The sequence below is a fragment of the Cydia splendana genome, chromosome 13 (assembly GCF_910591565.1).
Source record: "Cydia splendana chromosome 13, ilCydSple1.2, whole genome shotgun sequence".
Lineage (NCBI taxonomy): Eukaryota > Metazoa > Arthropoda > Insecta > Lepidoptera > Tortricidae > Cydia > Cydia splendana.
In genome coordinates this window covers 19,734,884-19,749,118 of record NC_085972.1, presented here as the reverse complement: position 1 = coordinate 19,749,118, position 14,235 = coordinate 19,734,884, and the positions used below count along the sequence as shown (strand labels likewise).

The window sequence follows — 14,235 nt, the reverse complement described above, 5'->3', positions numbered from 1 at the left end:
TTTATACCACACCGAGATCCATACGTCGAATGGCAGATTGCCCTCCATATAGTCCATATTATCTATCTGACCATCCATCTTTGTCGTCTTCAATGGTTTTGTGCCTCATAATTAATGACACGGATTTGGACACCTTATGTATTTGTACCATATTTTTATAAGGTCCGTTAAGGTCTCGGTATAGAATAGTATTGGTTCTATTCCAAGGGTTGATTTTTTGAAAGAATGTAATGAAACTAGTCTTGAAAGTCTTATTTATAACGCCCTAGTGCTTGACAGTATAATTCCGATAGTTGACAACCAATATTTTCAGGGGTTCGGATAAAGAGTGGCAACTGGGTATTTGACTACTAGTCAAATCAGCTTCTTTTTTCGAACTGTCAAAACGATTTTGCTACTATGGAATTTATATGAAACACTAGCATGTGACGTCACAATCAAGTTACCTACTCTTTATAGTTTTATACGGGTTTTAAAATAGAAATTGTGTCTAAGAATAACTGCTGTCTACGTTTCTCTATTAATCTTCTGGTGCTTTATTTCATGCATGGTGTAAAATAATTTATTTTAAATACAGTCAAATACCCTACTAATGGGACAGTATCAAGTATTAAAGTTAACGTTAAGTGTCATTTTGTACGGGATTTTTAGTTTCCAAAACGTCCCGCTTGGCGCGCTGTTCAAAATCGCATACAAAAATACTTAACGCTAACGCGAACGCTCGTGTCGCTATCGAATGAAATTTACACGAGGGGCTATTAATTAATTATTATTCTACGAACGAACTCCGGAAGACAAAGACAGATTTGTCCACCAGACATATTTGCCAGATCTGACGGACAAGTGTATCCCTAGCTAATTCAAATAACTGATAAATTTATCAGAATGAATTGGTTAGACGTACCCGCTTGGACGCTTTGACATTGTGATGCCCGCGTTATCGCTTTTTTTGGTGGCATTTTAGCATTTTATCGAAACCTAGACTGCTGATAGCTTATCAAGCACAGTTTAGGTTTTGGTGACTAGTTATAATAATATATTTTGTTAATTAAATTAAATAAACTTAGGCGAGAACCAGGATTTAATGCACATAACTACGTGATATAAAAGAAAGAAGTATTTTGCTAAAAGCTTCGACGGTTACGACAAAGTTTGTTTTCTGTCGATGCTGTTTTTTACTTTACTAAAACAACTTTTAAATATAGTAGGTACGCGATTTCATTGTGTCACAATAGCTGCTGAGAAAAAAAACCTGCATATTGTTTTCGTTTGCAATAGTTATATATAGATGGCAGCACTATTATACTATTTAAATATTTAGTCACTAAAAACACTTAAAGCACATCATAAATGCTTCTTCATATGCTTTTATAAATAATTTAAAATCTCTAAGTAATATTATTATATTGAAATGATATTTGTAATTCTATATCATAATTATTGGCCATTTATTTTTAATGCTTTAAAACAACTTGACATTTAAAAGTGGCCAATTTGCTAATTATATGTATGAATTTGAATTTGAGTTTACAACAATAGGAACTTAATTGAAAGGGAAATGTAGGTATTTAAATAGTTACAATATTTTGACTTGCCTTTCTAAATAATAAGTTTTTCCAAACATAACTGTGTCACTTCAAAAGTTTTAAATATCATTAACACTCTTTTATTTCCTTTCGTATTTACTCGTTAAAGCTATAAAATAGGTTTAAACCTCACTTCAAGTATTCTAAAAACTTATTATAAAATTTGCACATTGAATTTAGCGATGTTGGCACAGTTGTACCGTCTGCATACACCTGAGTTCGTTAGAATACTGACAAACATACAGATGCATTAAGTGTGTATGAAGTTGATACACTGTTATTTCCTTTTGTTACTGAGAACAATGTATCTACGCATATCATGGCCTTGTTAACCATGCTGAAATAATGTACAAATATCATCGAAACTATAATATTTATCTAAGAACAATTGTCTACTTTTACATTGTAGTTTTTCAAGTGTTGAATAACACTTGAATGTGACCTGGTTTGAAATTTTGCTGAAAATATTAAAATCGTGCGGTCCGACAATAGTACATTGTCGGAGAGGACGGAAAACCGCTAAAAGATGGACGAGTGAGTTTGAGGGCCGACACGTTAGTGGAGGCCCTCGAATAATACGAGTCCATCTTTAGCGTTTCCGGCCGAGGCATTACATAGTGCTTTTCACGACTACTGCGAGGAAATAAGAAAACATTTGCATAACTATAAGTACTAGCCCGCGATTTCTCTGGTAGCAAATTACTAGCCACTGCCTGTGCTGTCTCTTGAATTTCGGTAGGCGTCAGTGTAAGAATATCATTTTTTTCACTAGAAGAACTCATTTTTATAGCGAGCGTAGATACGTGTTTCTTATATTTTTTAGTCAAACACCATTTACACTATCCAATTCAGTGAGTATTTTCCGATCCCGCCTTTTTTACTTTTTTATCACTTTTAAGAGGCGTTTTTCTGTTGTTTGCTTCAAACCGACTCTAAACTTAGAAGCGTTTTTGCTAAAAAACCACAAACAGCTACAAAAGTAAAAAACGCCTTAAGCGTGAATCGAATGAACTGACTGAATGAATGAATGGTTTGACATTTCGATTTTTTTTAAACAAGAAATTGGTCCTATAAATAACCTAATTTTATTTTTGAAGGAAATAGTTGCGCCAAAAAAGACCTTTTATTGATTTTTATGTTTTAAATGATATTCATTGCTGTAGCGAACTGTCACCAATGACAGATGATGATAACAATGAAACATTGTAGTAGTGGTGGTTCAGGTGCTACAGCTATTGCCTACTTTCCAGCTTGGTTTTAGACCATCTATTGCCACATTTCCGAACAGTGGCGTGAAAATCTTATTCAAGGTTTGTTGCTTTATAGTTAAGTATTATTACCTATAGGTAACTTAAGGCAGGTTGTGTAAAGATGGCTTCCGTTTTTAAAGCGAATAATTCGTTTGTTTCTAACTGGTAAAAAGCCTCCGAGATATTAGTTCGTCACTTGGGAAATATTTTTGCAACGAATATTTTTGATTTATAAAAATACTCCGCCTTTTATCTTTTAGTTATTAATTAGGTACTAATTAGTAATGACAAGTTTTTTCTTATATGGTCAACCGATTTAAAAAACGAAAATAAAATGAGTATGCACTTGTGATCTACGATTGTGTCTGTGACTTTTCTTGAATTCTAACATACAAATTTCCTTAAATTATTTCTTAACGTTTTTTGCATTCCATAACTAGTTTTGCCAACCCTGGTGTAGTTTGATAAAAAAAAAAGAATCAGTAGGTATATATATAACCAGTTTTGACGACCGGTCTGGCCTAGTGGGTAGTGACCCTGCCTATGAAGCCGATGGTCCCGGGTTCGAATCCTGGTAAGGGCATTTATTTGTATGATGATACAGATATTTGTTCCTGAGTCATGGTTGTTTTCTATGTATTTAAGTATTTATATATTATATATATCGTTGTCTGAGTACCCACAACACAAGCCTTCTTGAGCTTACCGTGGGGCTTATTCAATTTGTGTAAGAATGTCCCTATAATATTTATTTATTTATTTATTTATTTAGTATTGTAACTATTTGGCTTGGCACCGACTTCAAACGTTTCAGTTGCTAGCACATATAACTTCTAAAAATCTAAATGTTTACATCTAAAATCAAATAATGCATTCTAAAAAGGCAGTTGTAATAAATGATTTAGGTAATTAAGTACTCTTAAATCTAAAAAAATATCTAATAAATTTTGCTCTCCAAACCTACATTTATAAGTCTCCACCGAAAATCTACCCAACCGTATAAAGTAGGTATCATAGCATGTCGCAGTTATTGAAGCTGATACCATTTTATAGATGTTGTAGCGCGAATATTTCGTTTTTTATCGGCGGAGTCTAAAAACTTAGGCTTTATCTAGCTTAGTGTCAGGGCTATCAACGTTGGGTGACCTAGCTTATCGCCTGTCTTCATTAGCTCGCAAAAATGGCTGATATTAGCGGCCACGGAGTTCCGTAGCTGATCTGTACAGAGCTGGTTAACGAAAAATAGTATGAGTCCCGACGCGGACACATGCGACGCATTTTACCTAGAATGACACTCGTGCGTGGACCCATTCCGTGGGCATTCCAATGATTGCCCACGGAATGGGTCCACGCACGAGTGCCATTCTAGGTAATTGATAATTCAGAACCAAATTAGCATGAACCTTAGTCAATGTAAAGTCCGTATTTCAGACTTTTTAGCTTTTGAGAGCGACAAGCTTGTTTAGCTTTGGTTGGTAATAATCTATTTAATAGTCGTTTCAAATTCAAGTGGTAACAAAAATCCACTAAACAGATCTACCTCTAGGAAAGATAATACTTCGGTTTCTTCTTGATGGTTTCTGTCATAAAAAAAACACCGGAAGGAATCAAATTATATTAAATGTATAAATTAAGAGCTTTTAATTTTTGAAAGAGTTTCTTAGGGCATCTTGCACCATCTCACTAACACGGGGTTAAGCGGTTAAATCGTTAACCCAGTGTCAAATTGTACTGTACATCATTTCATCGGTTAACCCCGGGTTAGTGGGTTGGTGCAAATGGCGCTTAGTCTTTCAAAATATCTCATTAGCCTCATATACGTCTAATCTCCAAAAATGTAAATATTCTTTAAAAATAAAGTTAATCTGGGGTTATAAGTGCAACGACGGCTGATAAAATATTTAGGCTTTCGAGTGTAGATCTATAACGTCGGTGTGTAGCGTAAATACGCCAATAATCAACATGTTAAGACCCAATATTGGACACCTTGCTATGACATTATGATTGAACATGTCGATAATTGGAGCTGTGTCGGGCACTGGAGCCTCTACGTTACGCGCTAAGAAAGTAAATGATAATTATTTGTTTTACAAGAGGGGCAAAGTTGTTGTTTAACCCGAGTTACCTAATATTGATAGCCGAGCAAGCGAAAGATTCTAAAATTGAACTACGAGCGTAGCGAGTAATATATAGCCAGTGGGACACTCTTCCTTTCGGGCAAACTCGGCTCTATTCGGCTCAGCATTGCTCCGAGCAATTATTAGGGTTGGCACCACTTGACGTCCTTTTGCGTGCACGGCCACAGATAAGATAAAGACTTGAATTTTGACAACCCTAAATAGCCGAAAGGGATAGCACCATACATTAGAAAGGGATAGCATGATCCGTCCCTGAATCGCTGTCAAACTTCGGTTTTGTAGGAAGTGCCCTTTCTGTAAGGTAGTACTATTATTTATTCTGTGGTAGGCGAACTTCTCAATATGAAATAATTATAGAATTTTAGTGCTTATTTAATATTTTTGCTTATTCTACTATCTAAGTGTACCTAGATTTTTTTATCAGTTTTATTTAGGCACGGTCTAATCATGACGTAGATAAGATACGGTTAGTTTCTAGGTGTTCTGCATTGCACATTTATCATAGCATGTTTGTAAAAGAGATCAAGAGTTTTTTTATTATGTTTTTTATTATATGCCCAGAGTAAAAAGATATGCAGTGGTTGGGCCGTTGAGACAAAACTTATCATACTTAAGTATGATAAATACTACATACTCGGTGGCCAAAAAATAAGTGCATTCCTGTTGCCGGGGAGGTTTTGGGATTATACTGAGCAACTTTTACTATGGGACCAACCACGAAATCGCGAAAAAAAATTTACTTTCCAATAGAAAATGGACCAGCCAAAATGTATGAAACAGCCAAATTTTTTTTCGCGATTTCGGCGATAGTCCCATAGTAAAACGTGCTCAGTATAATTCCAAAACCTCCCTGGTAACGGGAACGCACTTATTTCTTGGCCAACCTGTATATATCGTCATCTTACTAGACACAAGACCCAACACAACCCTTATTAAGCTTAGTAGGTATGAGACTAGGTCGATTTGTGTAATATTGTCACATAATTTATTATTTATATGGGAAATAAAATCTAAAGGTCTGTTTACAGAAAACTAATATAGATACCTACTTACCTTTATAATTTTGACGAGCCTTTAGCTGGTTCCGTTTGCAAAATCTGCAAAAGAAAATATTTTATTAGCATATAAACAAAGCATACGAGATAACATATAGGTATATTATCATAGCTTACTATCTGTAGAATCTAACGCGATATGTTAGTGATAGTAGGTTTATGTCAACATTTTTGAAGATTGCTTGCACTTTTGGCAAATTTAGGAAGTACAAATGTAGTGCATAGTTCTGTTGTTTTCAATCGTATTTTCTCGGGAACGTTCGTATTTGTCATGCTACTTCATTCAACCTCAGCAGTTTTTGTACCGAGACTGACTGAAATAGCAAGACACGTTCGTACGTTTCCATGAAAATACTATGGAAAATAATTATGCACTACATCTGGATATTACTTCATCTAGAACTCGTTTTAATTGGTTTTGATACGACTTTTACGATCGTTTTTAGGATTCCGTACCCAAAGGATCCGTCTGTCCGTCTGTCTGTCACCAGGCTGTAACTCGAGAAACGTGACCTAGACTGTTGAAATTTTCACAGATGATGTATTTCTGTTGCCGCTATAACAACCAATACTAAAAACAAAACAAATATTTAAGTGGGACTCCCATACAACAAACGTAATTTTTTGTCTTTTTTTGCGTAATGGTACGGAACCTTTCGTGCGCGAGTCTGACTCGCATTTCGACGGTTTTTTTGATTGGCGCGCATTCCACTCATTTTTTATACCACGCTGCTGAAAACAAGCATACGGGCCCCCTGCTGGTATGCGGTCACCGTAGCCTACAAACACTTGCAACTGCAGTGGTCATAGATATACAATTTTACCTTAAGTATAACGCTAGATTACATATTATATGTATGAAATCGGTCTCGTAGTTCAGAATAATAAATGTAGCATCTTGCTGATTATTTCTGACTGTACTTTTTTCTATAATACCCTTTATACTGTGTACATATATAAAAAGGTTTCCAAGTAGAAACTATAACCGAACAAGCAACAGTTGCACATAACCCTAAAACATGCGAAGGCAAAGCACATAGCGGAAACTGGGTCATTACATAGCGTCGTATACTCCCGGAAAACCCGAATCCTCACATTCTATCCCATATATTATATCTCAGGTAATATGTAAAGGACCGACCAATCACGGCAAAGGTCAGAGTTGAAACGGCCAATGGGCGTCCGCTATTTGGAATGCAAACTATGTAGGCTTGATATGAAAGTGAAAGGACCAATCGCGCGCCTAGTTCCGACGTAGTGGTGACGTATATGTGTGAAAATAGAGGTGTTCATGTGTGAGTTATGAATGACGGTTACGTGTCGTACGTGTTACGTAATTGACGTACTGAAACTAAGGGATCGGCTTGGGATTAATCTTAAGGCATTAGCAGAGATTAGGGGCGTTCGACACTGTTTTATTGTGGCTCGTGACATTATCAATGTAATGTGACTAATTACCTATTGGAGTATCTCGGAATGAAATAGCTGAATTCAACTTTTTAGTGAACAACAATTATAATACAATAGAATAGAAGAGAGAATAGAGAGCGTTTATTCGAGGCAAAATAAAAGAAGAAAACAACACGTAACATATAAGCCACGAATTCGTTTTCGGCGACATATAATAATATTATTGTCATATCAAAAACTATACAAGTGATATTAAGGCCCCTGATTATTGAGGTATCTCCCAGAGAGTTTCAACTGTCGTGGATTTATACAATATATTTTGGCTAAATATCTAAATACATTTTTTAAGACGAAAACTGTTACTTTTAATAACTTATAAAAGTACAAATACGTGGTATTTTTTTTATCTAAGGTTGATAGTATTAACAATTTTGTTGTTTTAAGTTTTTTGTACAATAGAAATAACAACGGTGGAATTGATTCTATAAAACATTCTTTATCACCCAACCAGAAAACAGAAAATTTCCGTTACACCGAATCCGTCAAAAAAACTATGTGCATATCGTTTTAATATAGACTTACTAGCGACACGCCCCGGCTTCGCACGGGTTACACAAACCCTAACCAAAATATACACCTAAACCTTCCTCAAGAATCACTCTATTTATATGTGAAAACCCCATGAAAATCCGTGCAGTAGTTTTTGAGTTTATCGCGAACTTACATTCACACAAACAGACAGACGCGGCGGGGGACTTTGCTTTATAAGGTGTAGTGAAGTCACATCAATCAATACAGATAAGTAATAAAAGTATAGGTAAAAACGATTAACTTATTGCTTACTAAGATAATTCAAGTCTTGCTAAGCAGTTTTAGTAACATACTATAATAATAGATGACAGTGCGTCTAGACATTATGTCTACATGTAGACAATAGATTATTGTTTTGACTAAAAACGTGAACTTAGCACCTAAATCATAAAGGCAATGAAATAATAGAAATTCTAGTTTTAGTTGAATTTAATTAATAAATTGTATCAAAATAAATAAAGATAATATTATACTATCTGGAAGAGATCGCTCTTAAGCGATAAGACCGCCTTGTCACCTTTTGTAAACTAGTTATGTGTGTAATAAAGAGTATTGTATTGTATTATTATGTAAAACATCTCTAAATGATAGTAAAGGATACAAAATATGTTGAAGTTAAATGTAAAGAGTAAAAACAAAACTAAACAAGACTACATAATAATAACTTAATCAAACACAGATCGACCTAGGTACTAGACAAAGATATAATATAAAAATAAATAAATAAAATAAATATTAGGGAACATCTTACACAGATCAACCTAGCCCCAAACTAAGCAAAGCTTGTACTATGGGTGCTAGGTGACGATATACATACTTATATACATAAATACATACTTATATACAAAGATTACAACCATGACTCAGGAACAAATATCTGTGTTATCACACAAATAAATGCCCTTACTGGGATTCGAACCCAGGACCATCGGCTTCGCAGGCAGAGTCACTACCCACTAGGCCAGACCGGTCGTCACAACCCGGGAACCCGGGACCTCCTGCTTTAGGCAGGGTTACTACCGACTATAGGCTAGGAGGTCGTAGAAGTTATAAACCCTTTCTACGCCTCTAATCCTTGAAGGTGTTATAACCTCTTAAGACCCTGCGTACAAATTTTTGTCCTATTTCACAATCTATTTTGAACTTTTATTGAGTAACTAAGCGCCACTTCATCATCATCATCATCATCTCAGCCATAAGACGTCCACTGCTGAACATAGGCCTCCCCCTTGGACCTCCATACGTGCCGGTTGGAAGCGACCCGCATCCAGCGTCTTCCGGCGACCTTAACAAGATCGTCTGTCCATCTTGTGGGTGGACGTCCTACGCTGCGCTTGCTAGTCCGTGGTCTCCACTCGAGCACTTTTCGACCCCATCGGCCATCTTCTCTGCGTGCAATGTGGCCTGCCCATTGCCACTTCAGCTTGCTAATCCGGTGGGCTATGTCGGTGACTTTAGTTCGTCTACGGATCTCCTCATTTCTGATTCGATCACGTAGAGAAACTCCGAGCATAGCCCTCTCCATAGCTCGTTGAGCGACTTTAAGTTTTGAGATGAGGCCGATAGTGAAAGACCACGTTTCGGAGCCGTAAGTCATCACTGGTAACACACATTGATTAAAGACTTTCGTCTTGAGGCACTGAGGTATGTCGGACGAAAAGACATTACGTAGTTTCCCGAACGCTGCCCAACCGAGTTGGATTCGGCGGTTGACCTCTTTCTCGAAGTTGGACCTACCTAATTGGACTACTTGTCCTAGCGCCACTTACCCAGGGTTAACTGGTAAAATCGGTGTCAAAGTGTACTGGTAACAATGGTAACTCAAGGTTTAACCAGATAACCCCGGGTTATTGTGATGGTGCAAGTGGCGCTAAGTGTCCCAAATTAAAAAAAAACTAACGAAACGGTTTCAGGAGGCTAAGTTGTATAGAATACTTAATTAAATATGTCAGTGTCAAAATTGACGTTTTTTTTTGAAGAAACGTCACATTTGACACTGACATCTAATCCATATCGTTTCTAGATCTATTAATTGACGTATCTTAAAGTTCGAATCGGGCCGTTATTCTTATAGTCACGGACTCACGGACTTCAATTGTTGGGCCATTTAGGGTTTACTTTTCAATTTCAATGTCATTTTTTTTTAATAATTTATTTACATACAATATAATATATATACAGTGGTACTACTAAACGAAATTATTAACTAGCTTAAATCTAAAATAGGCCCTTGAGGCATTGTACCAAGGATGCTGGCGGCATTTCCTCGCTGTATCGCAATGCTGATACGTTGTGCGAGGTAGTCGCCAGCTCTTCGGTCACCAGTTTACTTTACATTGGACTTTTCATACCGTTAGTATTGACAACCAAATTAGCTTGAACCGTAGATGGGTCAATAATTAAAGTCCGTGACTGTACGTACATGTAGGTACATATTATAAATGTTGCAACGGTCCGCATAGCTCCCGTGTGAAGAAAGGATCTTGTTCTTTTTACGCAATGTCAAAGTACGATTATTTTTATTACTACCTACAATAAGAAAGTAGTTCTATTAATATCAAGCTTAGAAAGACGTATGTTACAACTTGAACCATTTTCTTTTCACCCGTATAAATATGAACATAAGGTAGAAATTTCAACAACAATTGTATTTACTATACAAACGTACGGCGTGATTCGAACTTTATGATACGTCAAAAATTTGGTAAGGATACGACATTTTTTTGTTTTTTTGAAGAAACGTCACTTTTGACTGACTGACACTGACATATCCGATCCATAGCGTATCTTTAGCAAATTTTTGACGTGTCTTAAAGTTCCCGCTCTGGATATTGACATTTTGGAAAATATTGTTCAACCACACCACACATACCACACCCACACCACCACCACAGCTATGTATTATATAATGTGTATTAGAATCAATTGTTATCGCAATAAAATTCATAACTAATTGATAACTAATTTTTAAATATTGATTATTACTAACCTTACTGCTCATATACTATTATTGACGTAGTTATTTAAGTTATATTGCACATTTCTCCGCGCTCCTTATGTATTATTACATATTTACTAGTAGATAAAAAACTTCCTTATTACTGTAATGTCCTATAAGTTCGTCGACCCGTACGATGCCCTTCCTTGATAAGTATTCCACTTAAGACTATTTTTTTAATATAATGTTTGTAGTTATAATTTAGCCGTATGTTTTAAGACTAAGTTTTTGTTAGTTTTTGTGACATATGTTATTCTTCTAAAATATCTATAAAACATTTAAAATAAAGGGTTATTAGGGAAACCCACGCAAACAGGTATATAACACAATTTTGGATCTTAATTTGGATTGCCAAAATATATCGCAACTAAAATGTCACGTGTCAAATGATACATTCTGATAACTTTCATGACTTATTTATTTATTTTATTTTATTTGATAAGCATTATTTTGCTTTTGCAAATGGATTTCCATTTGCCAATCGATCGATCTAATTGGAAATCGATTAATTGCGCTTACAATATTCAAATTCACCGCTGTCAACATTGGCTTGCTAGATTTCTTTTTGCAAATATTCTGATCTGTTAAAAAATTAAACAAAAATAATATTACAACTTTCAAATCGTGCTGTGCATAGTAATTTAAATATGCGGCAAAATATCTATCACACGAGAAATGTAGGTATGTCAGCCCTTATCAGTAAGCCTTGGCCAAACGGACACTGAACCTAACCACTAGATATGTCTAACGCAAACAAACAGAAAAATGCCATGTTAGTTGTGGCACCACTGTGTTAAAAACGTATGTGACACGAGTTTTGTGGGGACTTGGGCTTGTTTAGACGGGGTACCAGTATACGAGCTCGACATTAAAAACGCGATAACGAAAGTGCAATAAGTTGTAGTGACGTGCGTAATATATATCGATGTTTGTTACTTTTCAAAATAATTATTTCTGTCTTTGTTTTTACTCACTGAAATAGGAGTCACGCGTATAAACAATTTAGAAGAAATAATGTATGATAGTTTGAGGTATCATTTTTATTACCTTTTTATGAAGTTATCTTGTCTGATATGAACCAAGTTTATTATTTGTAAATAAATCTAAGTTTAATCGAATTTAAACTGTTGTGAGACATACTAACATTAAATCTATGTTTGTTATGTGGTATGTAAGAAACAAGCTAAGCTAGCGAACATAAATATTAACATCAGAATATACTATATTAAAGAAAAATAAACTTTAAAATGTTTTTTTTTGGTATAACATCAATTTTCTCAAATTTAGAGTTTACAACATGCATAACTATCTCGCCTGTCACAACATCCACAAAAATTTGATAAATTATCGATAAAATCTTGTCAACGATATCGATAAGTTGTCAGCCCTAACCTAGGGCACGCCTAGATAGCAGCCAGTGCAGGAGATTGCCGTTTTCATATCGAAAGATAACGAGTACTGAATTATATTAGATTATGATAAGGCAGATCTATTTAGCCTAAAATGATAGTGCCAAAATCTTTGTTTATGTAACCAAAAATATATTTTACAAGCGATTTTAATTTTGAATAGCATCGTAAGCTATATAGGGGTTGCTTGGAAACCGTGGTCAATTTGAAAATGGCAAACTATGTATAAAATCATACTGCAACGCTTACCAAGGCAACTTGCGTACCTACTGTTACTATAGTAAATAAAAAAAACCTTTTTTCTTTATTAACTAGATCTTTGTTATTTTCAAAATTACCCCCATTTCGAAATTCCAATGTACAATTATCTTGTTCTTAATCATTGTAATTGTTACCGTATTAAAAAACCTGTTATTTATATGTAGTATTTTTAACCCAATTTGCAGCAACAATAATACCTATCTTATAGTTATCATAATATTAGCTAATGACATTGAAATCGTTATCAATTTTATTTTAAGGTGAATTGCGTTACTATAAAATCGATTTTTACTTTCTTTAATACATTTTCAAACTTTTACCTACATAAGTGTAATGTATATTCAAAGAATAGGTGACTCATAGGTTATTTCAACGGTAATTTCAATGACTATACCTAACAGTTGAAAATTTTACCGGAATGAGGTAATAATTATAGTACTTATTAAAGAGTCTGTCTACTTGCTCACTAGATGGCGCTACGTTGTTATTCAGAGTTTCTAATACATACATATTTCAAATTTTAATAAGACGTACATCCCACACCAATTACACCAAATAATAATAAGACGTACATCCCACACCAATTGATAAATGCCATAAGTCAAAAGAATGTATTATTAGTTAATATCAAACCTGCCGGATAAACAAAAGTAAACACACTAGTGTCGCGTAAGCAAATTGTAAACAAACGAAATATTAATCTTAGGAGGAAACGCCTACTAATGTTTACATAAACTTTGTTAAATAAATATCGCAGCGATGTTTTAAATTGAATCCTTATAATTATGAGGTTTTCATATTGTTCTACGTTTATAATATTATATACAGGCGTCTATTGAGAGAGTCTAGAGAGAGAGAAATAATCAAAAATGAACTGTGATCAACTCTGGACAACGTGGGATTCCAACCCAGGGGGACGATTATTGAATTTCGATCGTTCGATTACATGTTCTCCCTTTACTACTATCTCCACTACTAGGCAATTAAAATCTACTAATCACGGTGGTCAATACCACTATATTCCCAATTTCTATCGCTCGTATTTCATAAATAGCATTTGGCCGTGTTCCACAGATTTTCGAGTGACGAAATCGAGCGCTTGAAATTCAAAAATCGGCCCCCAGATCTTTGGATTGCAGGTCCAACGCGCTACCAATTCCGCCTACTGACCTACGGTCTTCTTGATCTCGGATCTTTTCATTAGATCCAGCTTAACTATATGTATACATAGGTGCTAACTACTCAGGTATACCATTATTTAGATGTAGTATGCTAGGGTCGAATCCTACTTCGAGCAAATTTTCGAATAATTTATAGGTTAGTACTATAATAATAATATGTTACTCTTCGAAGGCCGCAAAAATATGTGACGTGCTCTTATGGCTCTACAAATAAGATCGTGTCAGATATTTTTGCAGCCTAAGTTGTGTAACATATTATTGCAGGTGATTGTACACATCAGTGCAATGAAAGGTTAGTTAGAACTTTGTTAGCAAATTTAAAAATCAGTTTAAATTTTTCATTTTTACTATATATA

General features: G+C 35.1%; 1 protein-coding gene across 1 annotated transcript in view; it reads right to left on the bottom strand.

The window, feature by feature from the left end:
* LOC134796291 (broad-complex core protein isoforms 1/2/3/4/5) overlaps positions 1 to 14,235 on the bottom strand; it is a 51,106-nt gene that overhangs the window by 23,036 nt on the left and 13,835 nt on the right. The window contains exon 2 of the mRNA XM_063768365.1: positions 6,028 to 6,071. The gene's annotated coding sequence lies outside the window, so the exon portion shown is untranslated. The remainder of the gene's footprint in view (positions 1 to 6,027; positions 6,072 to 14,235) is intronic.